The 14,180-nt window shown below is 42.9% G+C and overlaps 1 pseudogene; it reads right to left on the bottom strand.

The window, feature by feature from the left end:
• The window catches only part of LOC136536533 (geraniol 8-hydroxylase-like), a 171,043-nt pseudogene extending 159,496 nt beyond the window's left edge, over positions 1–11,547 (bottom strand).
• Positions 11,548–14,180: the final 2,633 nt, after the last annotated feature.

Consider the following 14,180-nt stretch of genomic DNA (forward strand, 5'->3'; position numbering starts at 1 on the left):
TTATTATTAACCATTTTTACAGTCTACATCAGTTTCAATATGCAACTCATCACACTCTAGAATCAGTCCGAAACTATTAATCATGCAATATAAAGTAAGAATACTTCTACTTCAGGTAACCATTCAAAATTTGACAACATATAATTTACCAACAGTTTCAGCATACTAATTACATTTAATATAATATAATGGTGGAGCCCAAACTATTTATTTAATTGCCTTTATCATTTTATTTAGATATCTAGGTTAAATAATAAACATATATCAGATGTACTTCATAAATCCCTAAAAATTTACAGTGCCTTACTAATGCTATAAAAGGACTACTATAAAAATTTCATGTCACTTTACTAAGTAGAACATTCTGTACAAAAATGATAAGGCATCAAGGCTTGAAATAACATAAATGGAAAATCCTATTGAAAAGTGTCAAGCAACAGATTTTCTATTTTTCTTAACATCCATATGGTACTAGTATTACCTCCAATAAATTTCATGAATTTTGGACTCATAATTAATTTATAAAAATTCATGCAAGGATTAACTATTTATAAAAGAAAAATCTATAACTATAGATCTACACATGCACTGGTCCTCAAATGTTTATCCAAGCTCATGTATGCTAAGACCAGCTTACCATAAAAATTTCATAATTTTTGGAGCACAGGAACTCTAGATATAAAATAAACAAATTTGAATGTATTCAAAAGCACATTTCAAATTCCTATTTAAACCTCCAAAACTTTCTACTGTACATGTTAAAAACATATTTTTTCTAAATACTACACTTCCTAAGGAACACTACAAAATTTATTTCACAAATTTAGGAGCTACCAAACTAAAGATACAAAAATAACAAAACACATGAAATTAGGGTTTAAATCTGAAAAGAATGAACTAGCTTTCTAATACCAGTCACTGGCAACCGGGGCCCACCGGTCAGCCGGGCCCGCTTGTCAGCGACTGAAAATAGGGGAGGCGGTGCCGTTCGACGCGGCACGGCCCTAGCTCATCACCGGTGAACTTGCCGGTGGTATCGACTATGCCTACATGGTCTACTCATCCACCCGCACCCGATGGTGGCCTTCGTACGGCTAGAAGGAGCACCGAAGCTCATCACCGGCGACCATGGCGGGCGGCTACGATGGCACGGCGGGCAGAACGACGGCGACACGTCGGAGGAGGCCACGGCGAAGTAAGCTCAAGCTCGGACGAGCATATACTACCTAAGACGCACTCGACGCACTAGCTAACGCATGGAGAGGTGGACTGTGGCGCTCCGGCCACGATGACGGGGCTCGCGGCGGAGCTCCGGTGAGGGCGTACGCGATGCGGTGGCTTACCAAGCACGGCCAGCGAGCACGGGAGGGAGCAGTGGGTCGCTGAGTCACTAGTGGAGGCGTTGCAGGGGTGGAGAAGCAGCGAGGGCGAGCTGGCGCCGGCAATGGCGTCAGCGGCGCTCCTGAGCTACGATGGCGGCTGCGGGTGAGCGAAGCAGGCCACCAAAGTGAAATGAAAGCACGGGGACGGAGCAGGCGACTTCGGGGCGCTATGTAGGGTGTTGCGGCTCGACGTGGCTGGGCTGATCAGAGCAATGGCGACGCGCGGCCTCCATCGGCTCCACGCGGCGGCCAGACTCTGGCACGGTCGGCCACAGACGAACGGCGAGTTCAGACATCAGTCACGCGATGCTAAGCCTGACAGCGGGTTTTGGTGATGATTTAACTTCCAATCCGTGATGAATTAGCGCTAGGTTACTAAACCGACTTTGTAGACCTAAGTACCAGTTACAAATGTTGTTCAATGATCATGTTCCAATTCTCATCGTAAATTGAGTAAAATCATGATCAAAGTCGGCTCGTCAGGCTGTCAGTGAACCTAGACTTAGAAAAAATCGTTAAGTGTTGAAAGCTGGGTTTTGCTAGTTTTTGTTATCCAAATTCAAGCATGTTAGGAGCTGAATCAATCAATGACCCAAAAATAAAAGTTGTTCCTTATGTCAAACACTACAACTTTGCTTTAGTGAACTCCTCCATGCAAGGTCTCTAACACCTAGTTCAACTTTAGTCAAACATGTCACTTTGAAATCATGATACATACTTAAACCATGGCTAAATGACCAAACTAGCCCTAGCACTAAATACCAAAGTTGTTCCTAATGATATCCTAAGCATGTTTGAGCAATTTGCAAGGTCATCCTATCATTTTATGCAGTGGTCACTCATAGAGCTATCTAGGTCAACACATGAAATATCACTTAAGTACTTGATCATGAAATGTGGCCTTCATGAACAAGGTTCCTTTTGTTAACCTAAGTGTAGCTAAGGTGCTTTAGTGACTAGCATTACCCACTTGCATTCATTTGTACAAGACCATATGCATATGTTCTAAGAAACACGAGATAACAAGCAATGTTTCATATGTTTCGATCAAATGTTTCAATTATAAATGATGATTTATGAATGCTTGATGCTCATGCTCATGTTATACAAGTCAAGTTATGCAAGGCTAACACCCGAGGTGTTACAGCAACCTTGTGAGCTTAGCCAAAGTCCTCCCACTAATCTCCATCATTAATCCACCATCTTTGTAAGATTGGGAGAGAATCCAAGTGCATTGCTTGAGTGATTGCATTTAGAGGCACTTGGTATTCGTGTTGCGCTGCGGATTTCGCTGGTTACTCTTAGTGGTTGCCACCACCTAGATGGCTCAGAGCAGCGGTGGATGATCGGCATGAGTTGGTGATTGTTCGTGGCCGCCTTCGGTGATTGTGAGGGGAGTTGTACCTTCCCCGGTGGAGCGCCGAAAGGTAACTCTAGTAAATTGCTCATGTCATTGAGTTACCTCACTTATGGGTAGGTTCTTGCGGTGTCCTATCGTGTGGACGAGGTTTGTGAAACACCTCTTAGCCATCAAACCACCAAGTGTTGGTCGACACAATGGGGACATAGCGTGTTGGCAAGCATGTGAACCTCAGGAGAAAAATCGGTTGTCTCTTGTCATTTGCATTCTCCTGGTGATTAGCTCAATCTTCATCTTGTGATTGGTTCATTCCTCTACACAGCGGTATAACCATCCTACTCACTCATTTATATTCTTGCAAACTAGTTGTAGCAAACTCTTGAGTGTAATTAGATTTGAGAGCTTGTTTTGCTATTTAAGTTTGCTTAGTGGAGCTCTTTAGAGTAGAAAGATTGAGAGTTTTTAGTGAGTAGTATCATAGCAAGTTGTGTGTCTAGCTATCATTGCAACTAGAATTGTTGGATAGGTGGCTTGCAACCCTCGTAGAGCTAGAGCAAGTTTGCTTTTCGCTATTTGTCTTACTAATCAAATTGCTCTAGTTGATTTGTAGAATTTTAAATAGGCTATTCACCCCCCCTCTAGCCATACTAGGACCTTTCAAGTGGTATCAGAGCCATGGTCATCGTTTGATTGAAGGCTTAATAACCTCGGTATCAAATTATGGCTCAAGTTGTGTTCAACCATGTGGGGGGCAAACCACCGTTCTTTGATAGCACATGCTATGATTATTGGAAGAGAAAGATGAGGATGTATCTTGGTTCAATCAATGATCAAGTATGGGAAGTGACCGAGAATGACTATGCTATCATTGATCCCGATGATCCAACCAACCAAGATAAGATCAACAAGCAATGCAATACAATGGCTCTCAACACCATATACAATGCCATTGATTCCAAGGTGTTTGAGCAAATCAAGGATTGTGAAAGAGCAAATGAGGTGTGCTAGAGATTGGAGAAAACATATGAGGGCACACCGGCGGTGAAGAATGCCAAGTTATATATCCTCAAGGACAAGTTGACAAGTTTCAAGATGAAGGATGATGAGAGCATTCCGGAGATGTTCCATCATTTGCAAGTCATTGTCAATGATTTGAAGGCATTGGGAGAGAAGATCAAGGATGATGATGTCTCTCATCAGTTCTTGATGTGCTTACCTCCAAGATTTGAGATGTTGAGATTGCTCATCATAAGAGGAGGATTGAAGGAGATTACCCCCAACCAAGTACTAGGTGATGTCATGACCCAAGAGACATACCATGTGGAAAGGGAGGGGGATGACAAGGATGACAAGAAGGAAGAAGAAGACAAGAAGAAGAAGAGTATAGCATTCAAGGCTAGCTCATCATCATCCAAGAACAAGGGCAAGTCTAAGAAAGAATCAAGCAATGATGATGGTCTTAGTGATATTGATGATGTAGCAAATTGTCCCTACAATAGTGATAATGATGAAGATGAGAAGAAGAAGCACAAGAAAGATAAGAATGAAAAGAAGGAGAAGAAGGAGAAGAGAATGACCTTACAAAAGAAGAAGAAGGGTGGAGGCTATGTAGTCACTTGGGATAGTGATGGTTCATCGGATGGTGATAGCTCTAGTGATGATGACAAGAAATCCATCAAGAGAGCACTAGCAAGCATCGCCATCAACAAGAAGCTCTCCATCTTTGACACTCCATCGACATGCCTCATGGCAAAACCTACCAAGGTAAAATATGATGTGAGTGATGATGATGAATGTGAAAGTGATGCTTGTAGGAGTGATGATGATGATGATGAGGAGTACTCCAAGGAGGAGCTCATGGACATGTGTGAGCAAGTGCATACTTGCTTTGAGATGAAGAGAAAGGAGTGCAAGGAATTGAACAAAAAAGTCAAATTTCTTGAGCAATCCCTTAATGAGCTCAATGCCACTCATGAGAGGCTAATGGAAGCCCATGAGAAGCTTGGCAAAGCTCACTCTAAGCTTGAAAAGGCTCACTCCTCTCTCATTGAGCAAGTCAAAGTGGAGGAAGGCAAGAAGGAGCAAGTGATCATAACATATGATGTGGGACTAACATGTGATCTTATTGATGAATCTATTTTTGTTGCTCCCATTAACACTTCTTGTAGCACTACCACTTCCACTTCATCTTTGAATGATGGTCTCACTTGTGAAACCTCACTAATGGTGGAAAATAAGACCCTCAAGAAGGAGGTGAATGAGCTCACTCGTGCCTTAGGCAATGCCTATGGTGGAGATGCCCGCTTGCTAAAGTGCTTGGGTAGCCAAACGTTTTCTCTCAACAAAGAGGGATTAGGCTATACCCCCAAGAAAGGCAAGGCGGCCTTTGTCACTCCCAAAGCTAGCTTTGTGAAGGGCAATGGTCAGTTTTGCAATAGATGCAAGCAAGTTGGACATATAGAGCAAAATTGCAAGACTAACAAGAACAAGCTACCTAATGTATCCTCAATTAAATTTGATTCTTGTTACATGCTTTTCAAGGGTGCCAATGGTGTGAAGGCTAAGTTCATTGGTACACCAATTGTGGGCCTAAAGAAGAAGGCCATTTGGGTACCAAAGACCTTGGTAACTAACCTATAAGGACCCAAGCAAGTTTGGGTACCTAAAAAGAATTGATCTTCTTTTGTAGGTCAATTATAAAGCCAGAGGAAGGTATTGGGTGTTTGATAGTGGGTGCACACAACACATGACCGGTGATCCAAGAATGTTCAATTCAATCAATGAAAGCAAAAGCAATGGGATTGATAGTATCACATTTGGTGACAATGGCAAAGGCAAGGTCAAAGGGCTTGGTAAGATTGCAATATCCAATGACTTGAGCATTTCCAATGTGCTACTAGTAGAGAGCTTGAACTTCAACCTATTATCGGTAGCTCAATTGTGTGATCTTGGTTTCAAGTGCATATTTGGTGTGGATGATGTAGAGATCATAAGTGTAGATGGCTCTAACTTGATATTCAAAGGATTTAGATATGAGAATCTATACTTAGTTGATTTCAATGCTAGAGAAGCTCAATTGACAACATGTTTGATCACTAAGTCTAGCATGGGTTGGTTATGGCATAGAAGGCTTGGTCATGTTGGAATGAAACAATTGAACAAGTTGATTAAGCATGACTTAGTTAGAGGCTTGAAAGATGTCACATTTGAGAAGGATAAGCTATGTAGTGCATGTCAAGTTGGAAAACAAGTTGGTAACACACATCCTAAGAAGAGCATGATGAGCACATCTAAGGCATTTGAGTTGATACACATGGACTTGTTTGGACCAACCACATACACTAGCATTGGAGGAAACAAATATGGATTTGTGATTGTGGATGATTTTACTAGATGCACATGGGTCTTCTTTCTTGTTGACAAGAGTGATGTGTTTGCAACATTCAAATTATTTGTCAAAGGCATTCACAATGAGTTTGAAACAACAATCAAGAAAGTTAGAAGTGACAATGGTAGTGAGTTCAAGAACACTAGAATTGATGAGCTATGTAATAAATTTAGAATTAGACATCAATTCTCGGCCAAGTATAGTCCTCAATCAAATGGGCTAGTGGAAAGAAAGAATAGAACCTTGATTGATATGGTAAGATCAATGTTGAGTGAGTACAATGTGAGTCATTTATTTTGGGCCGAAGCAATCAACACGGCTTGCTACTATAGCAACCGACTCTATTGTCACCCCATGATGGAGAAAACACCTTATGAGCTTTTAAATGGAAGAAAGCCCAACATAGCATACTTCTGGGTTTTTGGTTGTAAATGCTATATATTGAAGAAAGGCACTAGATTGAGCAAGTTTGAAAAGAAATGTGATGAAGGTTTCTTGCTTGGTTACTCCACTACTAGCAAGGCTTATAGAGTTTAGACTTTGGCTAGTGGTACTCTTGAGGAGGTTCATGATGTGGAATTTGATGAAACAAATGGTTCCTAAGAGGAAGATAAGAATCTAGATGATGTAAGAGACACTCAATTGGTCAATGCAATGAAGAACATGGACATTGGTGAGTTGAGGCCTAGAGTGGTGATTGATATTGAAGATGACAAGAATCAAGAGCTCTCTAACTCAAATGTGCAAGCTAGTGGTTCTCATGATCAAATCCAAGCAAGCACTAGTAATGGCAATGTGCAAGATCAACAAATGGCTAGTTCATCATCTCAACCAAATGATCAATCAAATGCTTGCAATCAAGTGCAAGTGCTTCAACCAACCAATGTTGCAACAGATCATCCATTGGATACTATTATTGGTGATATTTCAAGAGGTGTGCAAACAAGGTCAAGATTGGCTTTATTTTGTGAGCATTTCTCATTTGTGTCATCCATTGAACCTAAGAAGATAGATAAAGCTTTGAGGGATGTTGATTGGATCAATGCTATGTATGAAGAGCTAAACAACTTCACAAGAAACCAAGTATAGGATTTAGTTGAGAGGCTTAAGGATCATAATGTGATTGAAACCAAGTGGGTCTTTCGGAACAAGCAAGATCAAGATGGGATAGTAATAAGGAACAAAGCAAGATTAGTGGCTCAATATTACACTCAAGTTGAAAGTCTTGACTTTGGAGAAACATATGCCCTGGTTGCAAGATTGGAAGCAATTAGGATCTTGTTAGCCTATGCTTGTGCCCACAACATCAAGTTGTACCAAATGGATGTGAAAAGTGCATTTCTCAATGGGTACATCAATGAGCTTGTGTATGTTGAGCAACCTCTCGGTTTTGAAGATGAAAAGAAACCCAACCATGTTTATAAGTTGAGAAAGGCTTTGTATGGATTGAAGCAAGCACCTAGAGCATGGTATGAGAGATTGAGGGATTTCCTACTCTCTAAGGGATTCAAGATGGGAAAGGTTGACACCACTCTCTTCACCAAGAAGCTTGGAAATGACTTGTTTGTAATTCGTGGTAAACATGCTTGGGCAAGCAAAGTGGATTCAATTAAATCTCAATTTATATCTTTGTGAAAGGGTTGTCATCAATTACAAAAAAGGGGGAGATTGAAAGCTCTAGTTTGGTTTTAGTTAATTGATGAAACCCTAAGTGCTAACTTAGTTTATCAAAGTAATTATGAGATAGGTAGCACTAATCCAACTGATGAAGCAATGGCGAAGATCATGACGATGGTGATGGCATGATGATGATCAAATGCTTAAACTTGGAAAAGAAGAAAGAGAAAAACAAAAAGCTCAAGGCAAATGTAAAATTGTAGGAGCCATTTTATTTTGGTGATCAAGACACTTAGCGAGTGTGATCACATTTAGGATAGATAGCCATACTATTAAAAGGAGTGAAACTCGTATCGAAATGCGGTTATCAGAGTGCCACTAGATGCTATAATTCATTGCATATGCATTTAGGATCTAGTGGAGTGCTAACACCCTTGAAAATATTTGTGAAAATATGCTAACACATGTACACAAGGTGATACACTTGGTGGTTGGCACACATGAGCAAGGGTGAAGAAGTTTGAAGTGAAATAGAGTTGGTCGCAATGATGTTGGCGTCGGTCAACTGACCGGACGCTGGATCACCCAGCGACCGGACGCTGAAGGGCTACGTCCGGTCGTGTTGTTGGATGGCACAGTGACTAGGGTTAAGCACCGGACGTTAGTCTGTGTCCGGTCAAGCAAGACCGGACGCGTCCGGACGGCAAAAGACGGTTTTGGGAGCTTACTGGAAATGACCGGACACTAGGGTCTGAGCGTCCGGTCACTTGTGCTGGAGCGTCCGGTCAGTTAATAGCCATTGAGATCTGGCGGCTCAGGTTTAACTCAGAATGACATGTGGCTTATATCGGGCGACCGGATGCTGGATCCAGCGTCCGATCAACTAGACCAGAGCGTCCGATCACCCCAATCAGTACCCAGTGAAGGGTACAACGGCTCTATTTCATAGAGGCTTCTATTTAAGCTCCATGACCGGTTCTAGCTCACCCTCTTGCATATTTTCATTGACATAGCAACCTTGTGAGCTTAGCCAAAGCCCTCCCACTAATCTCCATCATTGATCCATCATCTTTATGAGATTGGGAGAGAATCCAAGTGTATTGCTTGAGTGATTGCATCTAGAGACACTTGGTATTCGTGTTGCGTTGTGGATTTCGCTTGTTACTCTTGGTGGTTGCCACCACCTAGACGGCTCGGAGCAGCGGTGGAGGATCGGCACGAGTTGGTAATTATTCGTGGCCGCCTTCGGTGATTGTGAGGGGAGTTGTACCTTCCCCGATGAAGCGCCGAAAGGTAACTCTAGTAAATTGCTCGTGTTATTGAGTTATCTCACTTGTGGGTAGGTTCTTACGGTGTCCTATCGTGTGGACGAGGTTTGTGAAACACCTCTTAGCCGTCGAACCACCAAGTGTTGGTCGACACAACGGGGACGTAGCGTGTTGGCAAGCACGTGAACCTCAGGAGAAAAATCGGTTGTCTCTTGTCATTTGTATTCTTCCGGTGATTGGCTCAATCTTCATCTTATGATTGGTTCATTTCTCTACACAGCAGTATAACCATCCTACTCACTCGTTTATATTCTTGCAAACTAGTTGTAGCAAGCTCTTGAGTGTAATTAGATTTAAGAGCTTGCTTTGTTATTTAAGTTTGCTTAGTGGAGCTCTTTAGAGTAGAAAGATTGAGAGCTTTTAGTGAGTAGTATCATAGCAAGTTGTGTATCTAGCTATCATTGCAACTAGAATTGTTGGATATGTGGCTTGCAACCCTCGTAGAGCTAGAGTAAGTTTGATTTTCGCTATTTGTCTTACTAGTCAAATTGCTCTAGTTGATCTGTAGAATTTTAAATGGGCTATTCACCCCCTCTCTAACCATACTAGGACCTTTCACATGCAAACAGATAGCTTTTGCATGCATGCAAAGCAAGTAAGGCCCCAGCAGCATGCATGCACGTGTACTCGCATGCGTGCCGACCACCATGCTAATTAGGCACCGGCCATGCATGCCAAGAATCCACCGTTTCCTGCTACGTGCCACCGTCCATTTGCGTGCCACATACAATCACCAGGGAAGCCCTATTTTATTGAATGTGTTCAGTTGCTTGATCTATCTACTACCGAATGCATGGAGGAAGACCGGTTGTGACGCGCTTCATCTGAGCTGTGGAATTTCTATCTAACGCACCAACTAAACAGAACGTACGTGGACACTCTGAGAGGCCGCCGATTCAGCGTGCCTTCATATCTTTAATTTGGTCAAACTTAAGATACTTTGATTCTCTAAAATTCTTGGAATGACTTATAATTTGGGATGTATGGAGTAAGTAATTTTGTATTCCTTGAGTTCAACATATATAACAATTTGTTTTAATTAGCATGATCAACAAATAAATAAAGTTTGAATTTGATCCTCTTTTCATCGGACAGTATGCTATTTGTAGCTAGAGTTCTACTGTGGTGTAAAAGAACTATATATAAATGTGGGTTTAGTTATACAATTGCTTTTTACAAAACCATATTAAATTATGATCGACCAAAATGTTGACGAAGCTTCAATTTTCCAAAACATACATGCCATACGAATATACATTATTGAACGTGATCGATAAGACTAAGTATTGTAGCACCTTAGAGCATCTCAATCTCACTATCTAAATCATCATTTAGAGAGTTATTTGTATAAAAAATATTTTCTATATCTTTTCACTCTCTAATATTTTTTTATATCTCGCGCGCAATCTAGAGAGCCATTCTCGTATTCTATTTTTCGTTAGCGAAAAATCTAAAATAGAAAATGATTACATTTGGATAACCATTTAGAAGGATATAGAGAGTTTGCTCTTACGTGGGCGTAAATAAAGACCAAGTAAAAAGTAAAAAGAAGGTGCTTACCGTAAACATCGACCGTAGCGTGTCACGATCAAGCCCCGCGGTGCCATTGTTGTCCATCTCGCTGTCCAGCAACAGGTCAAGGAAGTCGCCCTTTCGTGGTTGTCCAGCCTTGCGGTCGTGCACCCTCCGGTCGATCTCCACGTCGAACGCCCGGTGCAGACGTGCAAGTAACTTGGCAAAGCGCCGGCGACAGCCTTGCAGGTCGGCAGCCGCGAGCGCTGGGTAGAAGTCCGACATGTTCGGACTGGCCGCGGCCTCCATGATCTCTGTCACCACTTCTTGGAACCCTTTGGACTCGCCATGGTCGTCCAGATTTGTCAGGTCGCAAGAAAACATAGTGCGCGAGTGGAGGTTCAGCATCGTTGTGAACGCCACGCGGCCGACGTCCACCGCCACGCCCTCACGTGCTAACCGACTGACGTGGTCGACTAGCAGCTGCACCTTCTCACGCCGCAGGTGCTGGAGCGCGTCCAGTCTGTGCGGCGCAAAAAGCTCCCAGCCCATCATCTTTCGGAGCGCGCGCCAGCGCGGCGAGTTGGGCAGCCAGACGACGGAGTTCTTGGCGTGGTCGACAATGGCGTCTGGTACAAACCGCGTCGCGAAGACAGCGTCGTGCTTCTGCAAGAACTAGCGTGCGATTTCCGGGGAGGACACGACAACCGTGGTGACCGTGCCCAGGCGGAGGGACATGAGCGGGCCGTAGAGCTTCGCGAGGCCCGCAAGGGAGCGGTGCGGCTGGTCACCGAGGAGGTGGAGGTTGCCGACAAGGGGCAGAGGGCGAGGCCCCGGTGGGAGGCCGCGGCGTGGATGTGTTAGTAAATCAAGATGTTGTGCATGCGTGATGAGCCTGCGGCGGCTCTTTATTGAATCCATAGAGCTGTCAAACTCAGTTTTTCTCGATTCTTCCATGCAACGGTGCAAAAGGTCCGTCCAAGATCAATACCTACCGTGTCACTATTGGAATTTTCGTTAAATTTAGGCTATCAGCCTGTTCGCTTATGCTGAAATTTGACATATATTGATGGTTATGCTAAAACGTTGTGAGAGAAAAATATTATTCCATGATTGAAAAGTAGTTCTGAATAAGTTCAAACGAACAAGACGTATATAGAAATTATATTAAAAATGTTAGTGGTCAAGGCTTAGTTTCATCTTATATGATCTGGTACAGTATTGATATAGAGCAGTTCTAATATTTATTCCAATGTCTGTCTTGATATTTCAAATGAAATTTAGTAGAGAATATGACGTGCTATGACGAGGAGATTTGAAAGGAGTCTCCACTCTCCACGTTAATTCTCAGAAAACGACGTACTAAATAAATGATAGAAATTTACATATTAAATAGATACATTTGCCTTTAATTTGATAGACTCTAATCATCATCACCAATAATAACCAAAAGATACATTTCATTTTTCTAAAAAATAGTCACAACTATTATTACAAAAAAATACATAAAGTAACTTCTAATTTGCATCTAAATTTTCTTTGTTGTCATTATAAAAGCTAATTTAAAATATAACAACCTAAATTTACATCTAAATTACTTATCTCGGATAATTTAACTGACCCCTAAATTTACATCTAAATTACCCACCTCCGCTATTATAAAAAATAACACAAAGTAACCCTAAATTTTCTTTTAAATTACCCACACCCACTATCATAAGTCCTGATCCTTTCCCTTGGTCTTGTGTGTTCCTCCACATAGCGCAGGTCTTGCTCAGAACCTTCTTAGCAACATCTTCGCCCTCGGCATGCAAGGGAATCCCTTCAATGCGGACATGGAACCTTCCCAGGAGGTGAAGTGGAACGTGCAACCATGGTCATTGATGAAGCGCTGCCTGGTTGCTCGCTGGCGCTATTGTGTGGATCGGAGAAGATAACTAGATATTGTTCGGGAAAGTGCTTGACTACCTGGAAGTCGCCGAAGCCGAGGTTCATGTGCGATCTGATGGTGTCGCCGACGTGGTACGTCTCGGTGTTTTTGCTGTTCTCGTCCAGCCAGAAGACTGCTGCCTTGCCCAACCAGCGCACTCCAACGTCTCTTGATGGCCCAGTGGCGGAAATGAGGATCCTCTCCCCCGTCGCCCCATCGGCCTAGCCCTCGGGTCTCCGGGGAACTCAACCATCGGTCGCAGTCGCAGACCATGCTCCACCTCCAGGTAGGAGCAGTGGGCTTCGCCCTCAGCTTGTGGTGGAGACTACCTTGGCAGTAGAACAAAGATAGCCGGGGCTGGATGAGCATAGGGTGGAGGATTTAAGCTTGGAGCACTTGGCTGTAGGCAGGGACACTTGAATGCATGATGACAACTACCATTGCAACGCCAGCAGCGAGTTGGATGGTCAAGAGCCAAATAATTGAAGCACCTGCCAGCGGCGTGCTGCCAGAACAATAATATTCGCTCTACTAGGTCTGGTCGGCTGCTTGGTAAAATCGGTGTGCTTGAATGTTGCCTTTCTTATTGCCACCAGTAGGACAATTTCACATATATCCACTTCCCCTTTACTGTCAACCTCATAGCATGGCGTGATGACTCTCCAACATTTGCAATTGTCTCTGGAACCTCTGAGAGGATTAAGATGTCCAAGAAAGAAAATGAATTGGGTTTATTCTAATTTTTTTTGCAATAATTAAGCCCTACACTGAGCCTATTTCACCCTCATATGCCTAGAAGTGTTTCTATTGTTCTACCGCACAAAAGTTTTGCACATTAAGTTTCAATTCTACTCTAACTTGGCAATTCTAAGAATGTAAAGATATGAATTGAATTGCTCAAAGTAAAGATGAAAAGTGGAACGCGACGATGTTTTTCCAAGGTATCAAAGAGTCGCCACTCCCCACTAGTTCTCGTTGGAGCACCCACACAAGGGTGTAGCTCCTCCTTGATCCACGCAAGGATCAAGTGCTCTCTACGGGCTGATTCTTTGACACTCCGTCGCGGTGAATCACTCACAACATGACTTGGGTCATCCAAAAGCTCCGCCGGATGATCACCAAGCTTTCAATCACCACCGAGCCGTCTAGGTGATGGCGATCACCAAGAGTAACAAGCAGAAACTCTCACTTGACCAAGATAAGCCTAATGAGAAAGGTGGATGCACACTTGCTACTCCCTATGCACTAATAAGATCCTTAATCTTGAATTATCAAATCACAATCACCCCACTAGGCTCTTGCTCTCCCTTGCACTCCAAAGGTGTTTCTCAGCTGAACAAATGGGTAATAGAACTAAGTTGAAGAGTGGGGGAAGTATTTATACTCCCCACTTCAAAACATATCCGTTGGGGTCCAACTCAGCACATTTCGAGGTGACCGGACGCTCAGGTCAAAGTGACTGGATGCGTCTGGACAGTAGCCAATGGCTACATAGCACTAGCACAGTCATCAGAGATCGGACTCTGACCAGCGTCCAATCATCACTCATCTGACGTGTCCAGTTAGCAATTTCCTTCTCTGGATGCTTGCTGTTGTTGACCGGACGCGGCCTCTAGTGTGTCAGGTCACAGCGTTCGGTCCTTCATGAGTGATGCTTGCTCTA

The sequence above is a fragment of the Miscanthus floridulus genome, chromosome 2 (genome assembly GCF_019320115.1).
Source record: "Miscanthus floridulus cultivar M001 chromosome 2, ASM1932011v1, whole genome shotgun sequence".
Taxonomy (NCBI): Eukaryota; Viridiplantae; Streptophyta; class Magnoliopsida; order Poales; family Poaceae; genus Miscanthus; species Miscanthus floridulus.